The sequence below is a fragment of the Callionymus lyra genome, chromosome 6 (genome assembly GCF_982586985.1).
Source record: "Callionymus lyra chromosome 6, fCalLyr1.hap1.1, whole genome shotgun sequence".
Lineage (NCBI taxonomy): Eukaryota > Metazoa > Chordata > Actinopteri > Syngnathiformes > Callionymidae > Callionymus > Callionymus lyra.
This window is the reverse complement of record NC_141823.1, coordinates 23,420,682-23,438,378: the sequence shown is the minus strand read 5'-3', so window position 1 is coordinate 23,438,378 and position 17,697 is coordinate 23,420,682. Positions and strand designations below refer to the sequence as shown.

General features: G+C 38.1%; 1 protein-coding gene across 1 annotated transcript in view; it reads left to right on the top strand.

The window, feature by feature from the left end:
* The window catches only part of LOC148077634 (protein kinase C-binding protein NELL1-like), a 164,252-nt gene that overhangs the window by 77,021 nt on the left and 69,534 nt on the right, over window positions 1–17,697 (top strand). The window lies entirely within an intron of this gene.

Sequence of the window (17,697 nt, the reverse complement as noted above, 5' to 3'; positions counted from 1 at the left end):
ATGGATGCAAGTTTGAATTGTGGGGGTCGTGGATGTGGAAGACCAGAGCACTTGAAATGAAGCTAATAGCCTCATTTGATTAAGAGGCTTTGAGGCACGGTGGATTTCAACTCCCCTGGTGAAGTCGTCTTTGGTCTGGAGCCACAACTGAGTGAATTCACTAAACACACTGATAAGCGGGGTCCCAGAAGGGTATTTGATCTGTATGGAAAAGAGGTTTACCAAAAGCTCCACTCCCATCCGTGGCAGAGCATGTCGGCTGATTGCAAGAGAGTAATTGTCAGATCAGCTATTCGCAGACTTACTTCTCTCTTTAAAGGCCCCTCGTGGGAGCTTTAAGAATGTCTTGTGCGGGATTTGTGTCGGTCTTTGTCGACTTATATTTTTTCATCTACAACCGGACATTAATTGTTTTTCTTTTTGTTTTTAAATTGTATTCTAAGAGCATTGATCAGATAAAATAAGCAGCATTCCCCCACGACTGATTTAATAGAAGAAAACAAAACAAAGATATAAATCTAACTCTAATCTTTTTACTCTCGGGCTTTTAAAAGATGTTTAATCAGATTAAGTCTGGGCCCATTACACTTAAAACCAGTGAACCATTATGAAAGGTAAGTGGAGTGTTTTGTTTGGAGTTGAACTTTAGTTTAGCGTTAAGTTCAACTCTCATTGATCTACTATCCTCTTAGGTTTCGTTTTAGGATTTAAATATTTTCTTTTTCTCAAATGAAGTTTGTTAAAATATATTTAAATGACAATCTTGACCTGGACTTGTTTGATGTGTTGATCATGATGCCTTTTTGTCATATTGTGTTATGATTTTAGCTCTAAATGTTTAGGTCTAATGTTTGTACTTTATATTTTTGTGAAATGCAATTTTCATGTTACGACTTTTACATGTTTTTGTCCGTCATAGAATATTTATTCCTGTTTTCTTATTCCTGCTGATGTCTTTACAGCATTGTTTATTCATATTTCCACTTGGCTTGTATCATTTTATAAGATAATGTTGATTATTGCACGGTATTGCTCATCAGTTGGTAATTAAGTTAATGAAAGTTACAAGTTAGCAAGTCATTTGGCTGATCAGTTAAAGGCTAGTTGACTAATAAATGCTTTCATTGGAGTTTCCTTGTCTTCAATCTTGCGACTATATTGTGTAATTGCTACGTAGTTAATAGTAATTATCTATTAATGCAGTGAAACACAGTTTTTATCACAACATGTTTCATTATTCATTACATGTCAAGATTTGTTGTGCGGCACAACATCGCATTACGTTTTAATAGCAGGAAAATAATTTGTGCTGCAGTCACAGCAAAGCGAATTATAGTGTTTAAAACATGTTTATCATCTTCAGTTTATTATCTGCTCTTGTTTTATCTACAGCAAGATCATGCAAATGGAAAGTATATTTGTTCTCTTATTCAGTCATAAAGTCTTTATACCTCCATTTTGGCATATTGTGGGGCTTTTAAAATACATACACTGTTTTCTACAGTGTGTTTGTTAGTGCGATAATGTTAACCACTGCAGTTCTTCACAACCAAGTGTTTTAGTCATGCTTGTTCAGTGAGGTGTGTTGGTTAAAGCAGATAATCAATATGTATTTGCATGGTTAAGCAGATTAACACCTGATTTATTAATTTGAAAGATTAACCTGATCAAGGAGACCAGAAAGTAGTCAACACTGACTACAGTGGAGTCTCCTTCTGTGCACTTGTGTTTACATGATGTCACAGTGTACTTTGGTAGCACGTTACACTCCCATGATGGCTCGTGGGAAGCTCTCATCTATAGAGAAGTTGACTATTGATTTGTCTCGCCTACAGACCTCAAGAGAACACCTCCAGCTGGTGTTCTTGTCAAGCATCTCCTTTAAACGCTTGCCAAGCTGCTTTCAATTGTCAAGCTGAAAAGAACCTATTCATGTTGAAGGTCATCAGCCTTTTTCTTTCAAAGGTTTTCATGAAAGACCACTTCATCCATCCATCTATCCGTCTATCTATCTATGAATCCTTTCATCTTCATGTATTTGCATGTTTTAATGTTTACAGTAATATTTACAAACGACACATATGAACAAAAATAAAGAAAATTCTAAATGATGTTTTTTATTACTAAGGGAAATAAATCCGAACCTACTTGACCTTGTGGTTGCTCCTAAACCTTATAAGTGGTTGGGTATCAACTGAAATCAAGTGTTTGTGATAGTGTTTGTGGAGAAATTCATCCACTTAGCACTGCAGAAATGTTGTAATTCAGCCATGTTGGAGGGTTCTCGTGAATGAACCCTCTTTTTCAGAATTTTAATGGGACTCTGGGCAGGACTATAACCAAGGACTACTGCACTACAAAGTCTTTAATTAGTTTTTCTTCAGCCATTCAGAAGGGAACTGGTGTTGTGGTACCTAAGCTGCTAAAGGTCATGGATTTGAATTTAATAAGTAGTGGTTTTGTCTTTTGTTAAAGTAAAGGCTGCACGTCTTGATATGTTTTTGTGCGTCTTGCATGAGTCGTCGCTACACTCTGGTTCATCACTGTTCAGTCATTTGTGGTCTATGACTTTCACTGTGCTTCACTGGAATCCCAAAGCTTTAGATATGTCTTTTGAACCATTTCCAGATTCAATTACTTTGAATTTATTTAGCTCTTGGAATGATATCTTGTATTTGAGGGTCTTTTTTTTTTACTTCACTTTGTCAGACGGGTCTTTTTCAAGTGATTGAAAACAGGTATGTTAGTTATCAGGGTGTGGCTAGAGAAATTTAACTCAGGTGTGATTAACGACAGTTTCGTAATGTTTTAATAGTTGTCCATGTAGGTTTTTTCCCCCTAAAGGGTAAATAATGTAGTGATTTAAGTGTCTCTTAAATAGATCTTTGAATTCTTATATAAAAAAAAAAATATTGCATCTCACATGAAAATGACTTGTTGATATTTAATCATAATTTAAGTTTATAACGGTGGGCAGAAGACCAGCAGCCATGGTCTCAGTAATGTATAGAAAACACTGTTGAAAACCACTGTTGGAAAAGTGGATACAATTCTAGAGGTGTGAGATATTTAATACAAGAAGAAACAAAAGTTTTCTTTAAATTCAAGAAGGTCTTTTTAAAGTTATCTTTTCATGGTAGAAATAAAATAATATTCTAGGATATGGTTAAATAGGCAAATATAAACAGAAGAGCAACCCAATTAAAGTTTATTGTTCCATTATTTGCGCTTTGTGTTTAAAAGCCTCCAGTGACCTTTCATTAGTTTTATAGGCCAGCACTAATGACTGTTTATTGTGTTTTATCCATTTGATGAGATCACTGCCTGAGCTCTATTAGCTTCAATACACATAGAAAGAAAACACTCTTTCTCATTTAAATATCAATGTGGCTGTTTTTAAAACTGCGGTCAGATAATGCCTTCACTTGATGAAAGAAACAACAATTCACTTGGTTAAAAGTGTGCTACATGTGGTGTAGCTGTCTGAGCTGTGGGGGATATGATGTGTTACTCCAATGAAACAAACTTTCATTGTTTAAACTTCACTGTGCTGTGCATGGATGGAATCTCTGCATGGTTTTGGTTAACCATAAATGTGTTGGATTACATTGAGGTGCCACAGAAGGAGGCTAATTGGTTCCGAGTTCTCCTTCTGCTTTCAGTGGTTTCCCCGAGGCATATTTGTTTTTCACCCATAAAACAAATAGCATTATTGTTGACACTACATTCTACAAATCTTGGGTTGGTAGTTCGACTGTTTGCCCTGTGGTAGGACTGGTAACCCTGGGTGACCCAGATCTCGCTCTCTCTCCTATGCAGCGATTGGCTTAAAATAATTAAATATATTTTCTAAAAGTTATGAAAACCTGTGTGGATGATAATTCACAAGACTTATCTGTCATGTTGGCAGAAAAATTACTCCGGCCCTAATTTAGTTGTCAATCTTTCTCCTCCTTTCTTTGCAAGATGTTCTGATCTTATCTGAATTCAGGTGCTTTTTAATGAAACGTGTTTGGTCTCTGCCTCCATCCTTTATATCCTCGTCCATCAAACACATTTTTTTCCGTGGCTTCATTTGGCCCAAACATCCTCCTTTTCCTGCCATTTGTCTCTTTTCCTTTGTTGCTGTTGGTAATAAGATTAGAGCTCAGTGTGAGGGAAACGCATCAAACCTACCGGGCTATTTCTGTTTGTTCAGTGTACTTTCATTTAGCAGGAGCAGCTGAACCCTCTGCATTTCCTCACACTTTCTCCGTCGCGCCTAGCTAGCAGGCTCTAGGGGGACACTTTGTGATGTCCTTGATCTCCGGCAATCTCTTCTACTTCTTCTACTTTTGAGTCTAAGTGATACAATTCTATGAGTTTCGGGTTGTTTTTTTTGGGTTCTGGCAGTTTATTTTAATCTCATCAAACATATCTCAGACCTCATTGGTTGTTCCGTTCAAAGGCTGATTGGGGAGATTTAATCATAATGTTTAATATTAAGTTTAGTACTGTGTGTTTTTGTGTGTTTAATTAATGTTATTTTCAACTGTTATGATCTTCCAGGTGTAAAGAATTAGTGGCATCGTTCTTTGATCGAACTTCATGCACTTGAGCTTCTCCAAACTCTACCTGAAATAATGGTGCATTTAATCTTGGATTAAAATAAGGGCTTTTCCTTTTCCACCGGTTATATTTGCTGATTCTTAGTCAACAACTCACAATCTGTGCTCCTCCCTGAACACGTCTAAATACCATGCACTGTTTACCTGCCGCCAAAATAGATTGAGGTACTGAAACCAGATGGAGGTCAAAAGCACATATAATCTAGACAAACATAGATGATTATATTGATAAACAACAGACTCATACATTCAAGATAAATATTTAACCCTTGTGTTATCTCAGAGTCAGGGTGACCAAGAGTCAAGAAAACAAATGTGTTTGTGGTATCCCTTCTATTGTCTCTGTGTGGAGGTGAACGACCTCCCTGACTTCCATAAATTCTCGGTTCATTACTTTCATACAAAGTCACCTAAAGAGCACCATCATACATCTGGAAGATAATCTGCCACTGTCAGCATTATTGCTGAGCGTGATCGCACAGAGATTTGTGCAAGCCAAGCAGGTTTTTTTTTATTGTCATCTAGTAACAAGTAAAACTGTCACTAAAGTGGAAGAACAGAGGCATGAAGTGAAAGAACGTGATTTATTGATCTGCGAACATAATCCATAATCCTCCCAACGTCCTTATTCAGCATCAATGATGGGCGCTGGGTTGTGTCTCATGTAGCTGCACGGATGCTGCCGGCTGAATTGGCTCTCAGTCAGTGGCATTAGGCAGTAATTGGCTGCGTTTGAGCGACTGTGAATCAATCAGGCTCGCTGTTGAAACACCTGTCTGAGAGCAAAAAGCTCAGGTCAACCAAAGAATGAACACAGTCTGCTCCAGCACACTTATAAATAAACCACATCTTACTCTGGTCCGACAAAAGAACCTCTCCTGTTTGTATCTATTTATTAAAGGATAAGATTAATGAAAACAAACTATAATAGCCTTTATTTTTCGGTTAAGAAGATTCCCACGTTTTCTTTTCGTTTTAATGAAGCTTTTGCAAGTATATGTCTCTGAAATATATTTTTCCAGTGATGGGATACATTTTAGAGGTTTTTAAAAAGCATGGTTAATTTAAATTGAACACTTGATTTGAGAAGTGGTTAATACAGGCGCCTTGTTTCAGACCGCTTCATAAACTCTTGAAAATGGAACTAATATTTTGACATTTATTAAATAGACTATTGTATAAATGAAAGTCAAAGTTTAATCTCTTCAACTAAATGGTGAACTTGCTAGCTTAGCTATTGTAAAACTGCTGCCGTCACTCTGAGGTCAAATTTCCGACCCATAACACTTGATTTCATGATGTTTACAATCTCAATCGTGTACATCTAAAATGAATTATATGATAATGTTGAATGGATGACTTTTCTTGTAACAGAAAAACGTGGGATGTTGCTAAAACTTTGGCTCATCTGCACTCATTACAGCAGGTGTTGAGTGTATGAATTACAAAGAGTTCCTTTTTGCAGGTTTTGTCGTTGTAAGCGGTCGCAGTGGATGAAAGCACTTGTTTAAGGTCAATGCAACACAGTTGTTCATGGGGTTTTGTCTGCATTCTGCTCATGTGCGTGAACGTCTCTCCTTGCTGTCCCACTTCTGCAAGTGTCTTCTGGGTGGCATCCATCTCTGTCATGTGCATGTGATTTAACACAGCTAGGGTTGTCCTTGCCATCACTCAGGTCCCTTGACTCAAATGGTTTATTTATCCCTGTTTATTCCTGTTCCATTTCCAGAGCATTCTGAGCTTCAGGGATTGTGGTGGTAATCCTCGAGCCAGAGGGCTTGCTGGCGTGTTCTTCTGCGTGACCTGTGGGATTCAATGTTCACATTTCACTCGGAATTTAAGCTAAAAGCTCACGAAAGTAAAAAATAAAAAATAAATAGAAACTCTAAGTAGTCCAATGGGATTCATATGGTGATTAAAGCTTAGCTTTATTGCACAAAAGAAATGACCTGGTAGTACATAGTACATATTTTGCCCTTTAACAAGGTTGTAAATAATAATTTAAAATGTGTTTTCAATTTCAATTATGGAAGAACGGGAAATGGATTTAGTCAGGTAGCTCATGATACCTACATTTATATAGTATGAATTATAATCTTAAATTTGAAAATACAAGTATTTCATTATATTTTTACAGATTCTTCTTTTTCAGATGCTTCAAAAAAAGCACATATTTTCTTACAGGTTTATTGTCATTATCACCTCCCCCCCAAAAAAATGTTTATTTCAATCAGCTGCAACTGTCTTCAGAGGTTTGCGAGAAAGTTTTGCAGTAGATATTGGAGTTTTTTCAATTTCAATGCAGCTTGCTCACAACACTGTGACGATCACCTACCACATACCAACTTTCAACTTATCATACTAAGCTTAGCCGGTTGTAACTTTGTCATAATCACATACATCCTGGACTAATGATTATTTTCGACAAAGTAGTAATGACACATTTATTCATCTGAGGACATCTGTAAGCCACATTTAGCGAGGACACAGTCCTCGTTCATTCAAGCGCACGTAAACTCATGGATGACATTGAAGAAATGTATTCTTGTAAACTCCTGAGAAAAAGTCTATGAATTGCAAACATGTCTGTCGAGCCACTGACCACAATAATGCAATATCGTCAAATTCATCTGTGGGCCGGTTCAATGACAAAGACGGTGCCAAGACTCTAAATTTATCCCGAAAGTTTAGTTTTGTTCACGGATGGATTTTAGCCGTCAGTGAGCGTGTCAAGGATTTTCCCTTGAAGTAGTGATTTTCAGCTCTGCTCCACAAAAGCATGACAGCACCGAGTGGTTTATGACCCGAAAGTTCTGCCAGGCTGCCTTCCTTTCACACCATATTTAACCGCTGACAATTAAACCCGCCAACAACTTTCAGTTGTAACTGTCACTGCTGTAATTTAATGCTCCACCAGAACCGCGATGAGCACAGACTTTATAAGGAAGCCGCACACATATCATGTCTCTGAAGCAGAAGGATGGCGGGAAGTTCTGATCAGCAGACAAGATAGTTCCGTAAGGAAGGTGGAGCATTGTTCTAGACGTCCATGTTTGACACATAAAACTGTTGTTCTGAAGAAAGGCTGGTACAGTGGCTCAGAGTATTTATTTCCCCTTATATAACTTCAACTTCGTCTTATCAGTTCTTCTCGTTCAAACTTGTTTCTTTAAAGTTCTTAAGCAGTTGGAATTTGCCCTTCCAACTTCTCGTCTCTTTGAATCTACGAAAGTGTACTTAATTTTTCTTCACTTTGCATGCATCAGCAAATTACAACACATGACAAATTGTGTTAAACACAATATCATTATCAAAAGATCTTCGTTTTTTCCTTCCTAATTCGGTCAAATCAATTCTGAAGGACTTATATAAGTATATAACCTGAGGGCCACATCCTTTACAGTATACAAGTATATATTGCCTTTTAAGACTCAAACACATACCACATGGGTCAATGCTCTGTAACAGTTAAAGCTTTTGCCACGTTAGAAATGCTGGAGGTTTAAATGTAATAAATGCAATTCCTGTTTGAAATGCTGCATAAAAGTTGAAGTATTTAGTTTATGAATGTCCCCCTTAATCATGTGTTTCAATTAAATAAATCTGAACTGAGGAAATTGGGAAAAATGAAACAAGAAACAGGAAGTCTCGTCTGGACTATTGCAACAGTTTTTTTTTCATGTCTTAACAAGAAGGAACTGTCTCGCCTGCAGTTAATACAAAACTCTGCGGCGAGAATTCTGACCTGCTCTAGTAGAAGAACTCACATTTTTCCGATCCTTAAAACTCTTCACTGGCTTCCAGTTTCTTTCAAGATCAACTTTAAAATTCTGGTTCTTACTTCCAGATCTATTCATGGTCAGGCTCCTCCTTACATCAGTAATCTGATCCTGCCTTACACCCCAGCTCGGGCTCTGAGGTCTGTGGAGCAGAATCTACTTGTGGTTCCTCGCACAGGGTTCAGGACCAGAGGAGAAAAATCTTTTCAGGCTGTTGCTCCTAAGCTTTGGAACGATCTTCCTCTCTCTTGGCGCTTGATGGAGTCTACTGACTCCTTTAAGAAACATCTTAAGATGTTTTTATTTGTTCAGGCTTTTCCTTGATTTTCTGGAAATTCTGTTGTGTTATCAGTTTTATCTTGATCTTTAAAATATATATTTTATTGAATATTGTTTTGATTGTTTAAGCGCTTTGTGACCCTAGTCTGGAAAAGCGCTATACAAATAAAAATTAAATTAAATTAAAATCAAATTAAGTATTACGAGGCATATGTGTTTTTGAGTTCTGTCGTTGAATAAAGAAAGGACTCTTTGCTCTTTTCAAAGGTGCCTGGTAAAAGAAGTGTGTAGCTATATGAAGCGCAGGCATCTGCTTTGAAACGTTGAGTGCTGGTAGAAGTGCAGCTGGGGAAGTTTTTGACCTTCATGTGATAAATGTCTGGGAAGTGGTAAGTAAGTAACTAAGTAAGTATAGGTTATTTCTAAAGCGCATTTCTAGACCAGGGTCACAAAGTGCCTCAACAATCAAGAAGAATACACAGTTAAAACTATATACTGCAAAAAGCCAAGACACATAAGAAAACACAGGAGTCTCAGAAAATCAAGGAAAAGCCTGAACAAATAAAAATGTCTTAAGATGTTTCTTGAAGGAGTCAGTAGATCCATCAAGTGCAAAGTCTACAGCTCTTATGTTTGATATTAACACCGATGACGGTGTCACACAATACATTCAGTACATCATCAGAGAATCAGTTGAAATATAAGATTCAAAATCTGGAATAAATCTACGAAAGAATAATGGAGCTAAAGAAATTGAGCGTTTCCAACTATAAGCATAATGACACTTATTAAGCATTTCTATTTCTGAGCCTCGGCCTGGATTATTGATACAATATTGCTGTAGAAGTCGACATTAGATAAATAGAATAGCAAATTTGCACCATGTGGTTATTCATTTTCAGACACTCTCTTCACCCAATTTAATTTCCTCCTCCGAATCATAAAAACTGTTGGATGAGGGGTTTATTTTAGTAACTTGGATTAATAAGTTAGAGTCTCACAGCAAGAAGATCTGAATGCAACTTCAAGGTACTCGCGGTGCTTTCTGTACACTTCATATGTTCTTCTGTGCGATTGCACACATCTCTACTTGGCACTCTGGTTTCCTTCCACAGTCCAGGAATATACAGAACATTTAATTAGAAATGTCTGTCCTTTGAAGAGGACAGACATTTCAAAGAACTAGAAACTTTCCTTCTAGTTTTTCATATTGTCTCTAATGATTGGTTTAATTTTTAATAATCATGACTCATGCATAAGAACGCTCTGAAGGGTCATGTGACCACCAAACTGATTTACAGCAGCGAGTCAGAGACAGTGTTTTCATATAAAGTACTGAGAGACTTTTTTAACTTACTGGGAAGATATTACCAGAAACTGAAATGAGAGGCCAGAGAAGAGAGGCCTTTTATATCCAATGTTAGCGTAATAAGGGGCGTGGCTAACTTTACTGACAGGTTTGCACTTATCAGCCACTGTAGACTCAACTTAATCAAAAACTCAATTCCGCTTTTTGACCGGAAACACTGCATTTCCTAGATGGCCATATCCACGGTTTGACTTCAATACAGACGAGAGATGCTGCGTTCATATTTTATACAGCACAGTCTACGGTACACACACATTTAATTTTAAGACCTGGTCATGTTTGCTTGCTCTGGCAATTGTTTCTAAGAATGTACTTGTTTTACATGAAGTCCTTAAATACAGTTGAAATCATCCAGCAGGAGAATACTATTGACTCATTATCCACAGTCAAACAAAGAAGTGCTGCTTGTATTTGGAAATGAACAGAAATGTTTGAATAATAAATGTCGATTATCACTCATGATGACAGAGAATAGTGTCTTCTACCTTCCTTGAGCTGATGAAACAATCATAATTCCATGCTTCGCTAGCTAAGCGGAGAGCAGCACCACAAGGCTGACATTAATTTACTGTTTAACATTTAAAGGGCAACTAATGTGTTGATTTAAGTGTGTCTTAAATAGATATTGGACTATATTGTACTCATCAGTATGTGTCTGTTCGTCCAAAACTATTTTCATTGAAATATTTACATTAGAAAATGTGCTTAAGCCCCGCCCACTTTTTTGGAGATAAAATCTCGTTTTCCTCAACCACACCCACTCTGCTGTGTTTGGTCAAACATTGAGGTTTGTGACCGCATGTCATTTGTCCTGGAAGTCTCTGTCTCCAAGGGACTTGTTGTATAAACAAAGTGGACTTGATGACAGCTGGCTGGAGGAGGAGTGAAGGCATTATTATGTCATAATGGACTCCACTGTCGTAACCTCTTGTTCGCCAAGATTTCAGACAGGGGAGAACTTTATAAAGTAGTAAGTTCAAAAACATCGTCATGATGAGAGCCTTACTGCATCTTGGAGAGAAAGACTTTAACATTTTAAACATGTGAGTTAGTTGGTTTTCACATTAGTTGACCTTTAACAATTGACATTATTGTCGGATGGTTAGACATACTTACCTCTGCTAACACACAACAGATGGATAAACTCATGTCATAGATTGTTTCCTGGCTCTGGATGTTCATGTGACGCCTTCAACTGCTTTTCTATTGGATTAGATTAGATTAGATATTACTTCATTGATCCTTTGAAAAATTCCTTTGTAAAATAAGGGTTCCCGTCACGACACAGCAGCCGACAGAAGAACAAAGAACAAGAACAAAGGGCACAGAGCTCAATCAGGATACAAGGATTAAAATAGACTAAATTTATGATAAATTTGTTTTTGCTTGACCCTTCGACTCTTGTTGTGCATTATAAGGGATAATCTTGTAGACACTGTTTTACATAATACCAACTAACCCTTTGCAGTCACTTTGGGCTAAAGCCTTTCCTCCAAAACAGAAGATAACTGTGGTGTCTTGTGAGGTTCAGTTTCAGGTGCTATTCTAGTCCTCATTTATTCTCTTTATTTTGCTCTGAAACGTGTAGATTAAGGCTCCAAACTCATACTGCTGTAGGTGATGCATTTAAAGTAGCTCATGTGATCAACTCACTCTTCAAGAGCATGGGTAGTTCAAGTAAACAAGACCTGCATTTAGGTCTTTCGACATAGATCACCAAATGTTAACGCTTGTTTTGTTTCACGGCAAAGTGATTACATTGAAGGTCTCAGAGCAGAGTAAACGGCAGCTGCCACATTTCTCTGTCTCCGACATGCCAGAACATCTGTTCTGCAAAGTTAAACTTTGACTGTGGGGTGAATGTGGTGTGGAACCGACCCTCCGTCTGGCGCTGAACTGGATTTTCTGCACACCAGCTGAGATACCGCTCTTTTGGGATACACAGCCGTTGTTAATCCCCTCAGACCGGAGCTGCATTGTCTGTTAGTAGACTTGATTGTTCTCATTGTCCAGCTCAAGGTTACATAATTCATGTCCTTCTTTTCATGCCAGTACCATTCGTATTGACTTGTATACGTGTGCAGGGAAGTTGCTTCTGAAAATCCTTGAAAGTTGAGATGTTTTTTTTTTTTGTTGTCTTGTGAAGTGTAGATGGAAAACTACCAGAAGGCTGAGGATGCAGTGAAAATATGGTATCATTATTTTGACCGTCTCAGCGTGAGCCACGTGAAACATGCAGTGCAGACTCTTCTCAGATGTGCGTGCCTTTTTCCACAGATTAAATATATATGGGAGATGATGCATATTGCATAAGTCTGGATGCTCAGCTCGCCTTCAGTGTAAATACCTGACAGGAAATGGTCAACCATGGCTGAGTTTTAGATGCACTTAACACTTCATACTTTGCTTACTAAAACTTTCATCTCATTTGATACCCTGGTGTGTGTGCACGTCAGAAACACAAAGAATCACCAGCATGCTGACAGAAACAAGAAGCGACGCACAAGTAAGATACTTCTGTGGTACGACCCGACTCGGCGAAGACAAGTGTTCGCTGTGGAACTAAAATAAAACATCTCTGATTCACCCTCTGCTCTTCAACTCCTCCACACACACAAATGTACATCTAAAGGACTCTAGATGAATATGTTATTACCGCAACACTTGTTTATTGTTCGTTTCAGATACTCAAATTTCCACATCTACCCTGTAATGTTGCAATCCTCGTGGGAAAGAGGGATCTTGGGAATCCAGCAGCAAAGAGAGGATTATTGACAGATTTTGAGAAGATGTTGCCTCAAAAGAGAAATACAAGATTGTTTTTTTAATCATGTATAAGTATGTTTGGGGTTTTTTAAGCAATATCTAAAACCTTTTAGCTGCTATTTTACTAAACATCAAGCAGATAAACAAATTAATGAAACATAAATAATTAGTTTTTGCTCTTGAGCTTTGTGAGACAGACTTCATTATGAGCAAAAAATAAAAAGTAAAAATAAACCTGGTTCTATTCTACAAATGCTTGCTTTTACCAAGTAAAAACATCATTTCAACTTCAATTCAAATGTCAAATCATAACAAAGATACCTCAAGGCACTCTAATGTTGAAGTATAACTATATAAGAGAGGAGAAAAACGGGTACCAGCAGGTTACAATGATCGACAGGCAGAAACCTTGAGCAGAGGTGATGAGACATGATGCAGGAAAGAAAGAAACTGCGAGAGAGAACTCTAGATCAGGACTAGTCATTGACTCTCTGGGTTTTCATTAGTTATGGTTAGGTATTATCTAAGATGGTTTGTCATCGCTCTAAAGGTTTGGGTCAACCAGTATTTGATATCTGTAATACGGGACTGTAGTTGTGTCGGCTGATTACTTTAATTTGGCTCTATTGATAAATACAATTGGTTGTCGTCAGTATAACGGCGAAGAATCAGAGTGTTCCATCGCCTAATGGAAGCATATAGATATAGAAAATACTGCCGGGCCAGGAATAGAACCTTGTGGGACACCATAGCTAGCCTAAGTGTGAAAGTTGCATAGAGAGTTGATCGACATAGAGTCTGTAAAAGTGTTGAATGCAGAAGAACAAGTACCGAAACACAGCCCGGAACAGAGGCCAGAGCAGTTTCTTTGCTGTGGTATTCCCTAAAACCAAACAGAGAAATTTGAAGTTGACTAGCGCAGCTGACTGGTGGAGATAAAACCCCCTTCATCAATATTGGCCTTCTTTGAAGCAGATGTCTGAGAGCAGCAACTTCAAAAATCTGAGGGACCTAACCTGATGTTAATGACAAGTTAATAATGTCAAGTATGGATGTAAGTGGAACACTTACTTAAGCAGTCAAATTAATAGGATCTAAGAGACAGATTGTGGATTCGGAGGAGGAAATAATAGAATTGTGGAGGAGTAACAGGATATAATAAGTTCAAGTATGAATCTCCAGCAAAGCGTATGTACACACAGACTCAAAATTACTTTTAGTGACTTCCGATTGGCGTAACCTAATTCCTTTACTTTCGGCATACATAACAATTTTACTATATTTGCACTTAGCTTTACCCAGCTGTTTCAAATTTGATTCAATTTGATTAAGTGGTTGGCGCTTCGCGGCCTTAAATATCTGGTCCACAGGTGTTTCTTGGCAAATGAAAATGGCTTCAACCTGAAACTTGGTAATTGTGTTATTTCTATAGCAGAGATGCTGCAATGCAATGAGCTGAACAAGTTTATAGCCGAACTCCTAATGTGCCATCTATTCAGTGTAATGTTTTCATTTGAATCTTACCCCGGAACGGCAGGACCTGGTGGATTTGAAGAGTCTTGCATGTGTATGTATGAAGTGGCGTATTAGGAAGGTATTAAAATATAATAGAACTATTATTTGGCAGGCTGTAAAATATCCTCAGAAGGAAATGGCATTTGAGATTACCGAGGTCATGACCGGGAAGACGGCGGAGAGGCTGAGTCGAATGCTTTCAGAATAGTGCAATGTATTAAATTCAGTCAGCGGGAGGTTGTTGTTCGATGTTTCATCCGGAAAAAGAGATGATGGACTAAATGAGGCACCAAGCTGAAAGGGAAACATCAGACGATCAATAAGGCGCCTGGTCTATATGAGGATGTCTAGTGAGAGAGAAAAAGAGAAAATGAGTGAGTCATATTTAAAAGTGGTTATTGGAATTTAAACTTGCATTATAAACGTCAGTTAGCTGTCTCCTTTTTTTCTTTATATTAACTGTCTTCTGATGTATCTACCTCTGTACATTCATTGTCAGATTTGATTTGTTACCCATGACTGAACTGGTTGGCCTTGATGCACTTCACTGGTACCCACTGATGTCAACTTTGATCTGATCAGAGAAGCAACTCTCAACCCCTGAAGTTCAGATGGAAATCCTCAAGAGATTCAGTCACAATACAAAAAATGAAACGATAAACAAAAGGTGGTTTTATTATTAAGGAATTAGATCAGAAACCCTTTTACAATTGAGTGTTATTTATTTTTAATTATTTTATTATGCATGTCTACAAATAGATCTGATGGATAAAATATTATTTTTTTAATTTTGACTGTCAAAATTAGTTGGTTTAGTTACGCAGCACATGGAGTCACAGGTGGGCCTAAAAATATGTTTTAATACCAACAGAAGAATCTTAGTTGTTTTTGTTTTTCCATAAAGGAAACTAATGTGAGAACCCAACTCTCCTGACTCACTCCCATGTTGAAGTCTTCATCTTCAATATGCAGTAAGTTCCTCATCATGACAATGTTTTGAAGCTGGTATTTTATAAAGTTCCCCCCTGTCTGAAATCTGAGAGCTTACGAGAGTGAAGACCAATAATAATTAATGGTCTTCACTCAATCCTGCCCCACTTTGTTTATACAACGACTCTCTTAGAGGTGGAGACTTTAGATTTTAGCTCCACAGAAACCAAGTGTTTTCAGTGGGCGGGGCAGAAGTACATTTTCTAATGCAAATATTTCAATGAAAAGAGAGTTTTGTACAAACAGACACATACTGATCAGTACAATAGAAGTCCAAGCTCTATTTAAGAGCCTGTCTCATAGCTGTTACTGGAGTCCAAGGGAACTTATAAGTACTGGTTGTCGTTAAATCCCAGTTCGATGAACACAAAAATATAAGAACTTTTCAGGTTTTTTTTTCTAAAACAACTGCTCACTTCGATGTCCGTTTTCTTCCCTTGCGTACTGATGGGACGCATGTACAAGACAACATACAGTAGATCTCATGCTCCATAACCCTGTGTTCATTTTCCAGCCCACAGCTCTTCATCCGTCAACAGTTGCTTCTGTGTGCCATTGCTACACACGCACACACACACACACACACACACACACACACACTTATGCAAACACGCATCATGTGTTCCTTGTGTGTTGGGGATATTGCTTCTGCATCAGAACCTTGTCTGACAGGCCCGGTTCCCCTGCCTCCTCCCCTCCACCGCAGCTCCTCGGTGGCTCTATAAGATATTTATAAGCATTTTGATAGTGTTCTTCCATTCTCTATCATCTGAGGTGAATGCTGTCATGTCAGATTACTCCAATTCGCCCTTTGCTGCTCTGCTATTCAGCGACTGCTCCGCCATGCTGCCGTGTTTCTATTTAGGCCTGCACAGAGTTCGCTCTGAATTATTAATCGCAGACATGTTATTAACCAGATTGCGGATCCTCCCCAGCCAAGCACCCCTAGCTAGGTACAGGATGGAAACAGCGAGGACGCAGTGATTAGATTTAGAAGATCCAGATGCAATTATTTGCTCCACTATAGACACTGAACAAAAGTTGTAACGTGCAAATTAAAATGGAACAGCCACGTGGAAGATTAGTTTGATGCCAGCAACCAATCACTTTTATAGGACTAAAAACTTGATGTCGTTTTACAGCAGTATTATCTTATTTTAATGTTTTCTTGTTTATTAAAAGAACTTCTATGTACCCAAATTTAAACAGTTCCTTCTTCACATCACCCTTTACAAATCCTTGAAAGTTTCCTCGTCTTCACCCAACAGTCCTTCTATATAATCTTGGCAGCTGTACGATCACATGGATGAGAAGTGCAGATGATAATGTTATTTTTGAAGAAAGGATTTGATTATAATTCCTGTTGGGACCTCTTCTGATTCAAGTGTACAAGCTCCACATCAAGCTCCTTTGTTGGTCTTGGATGGTTATTTCCTTCCAGCTGAAGACATACTTCAATCTGTCCAACAAACCCCCATAATTTCACTTATTACTTTGAATATACAGGAGAGGTTTGGATTCGGAAATATATTGAATGCAACTCATGTAATGTACAGCATAAATGTATATAAGATGATACAGGTTATGTCTAGTAGAGATGTCACTAGTTTCCCATTAAGCTGTGAGTCCAGTTTTTCCTTCTTCCATATTCTGACCGGGTTGCACAGACTCCACATACACACACTTGTGACCATCCTGCTGGTGCAGACAGAAAATGGGTTTTGCCAATGACAAAAGGAGATAAATGGAAAAGTGTTCGGAGTAAATGAGGTGATTTCCATGATGAAATGGAGTGATAAAAAGAGAGGAGAAGGCTCTTTCTCGCCCACTTTATCTGTCCGTTTTTTTTCTGTACCACATTTCAATCACCCCTCCGTCACTAAAATGCAGGCATGCATAATCACAAATAATAGATTAATTTACTTATAAAGGAAGTGATCACTAAGAAGAACAATCCATCCATTACAGTGGTTATTATCAATAATTAGCTTTTTATCACCATCCATTGATATCATAGCATTAAGAAATAAAAGCTAAGGTTTAGGGACCGTCTGGCTCCTCTGTGTGAAGCAGAAAGTATTTGATGAATCTTTATCTCCCTGTTGTGTGAGCCGTTCCCGTCATTCGATTAAACCCTACAATCTCCACATAACCAGGAATAAGCAACGGTTCACCTGCGCAAATCAATTTATTTCTCATGGTAAATATATGTCATCATCTGACGTGTGGATTGGATGTCGATATAGCGGCGCGGGTCCCTACGATGAAGCTCTCTTCACTTAATATTGTTGTCACCTACTATTAATCTCAGCCTGCCCTTGGAGGTCTGTGTCCTTGTGTGGGGTTGTCCTTCACACATGCATTCACACACACACACACACACATGCAGCTT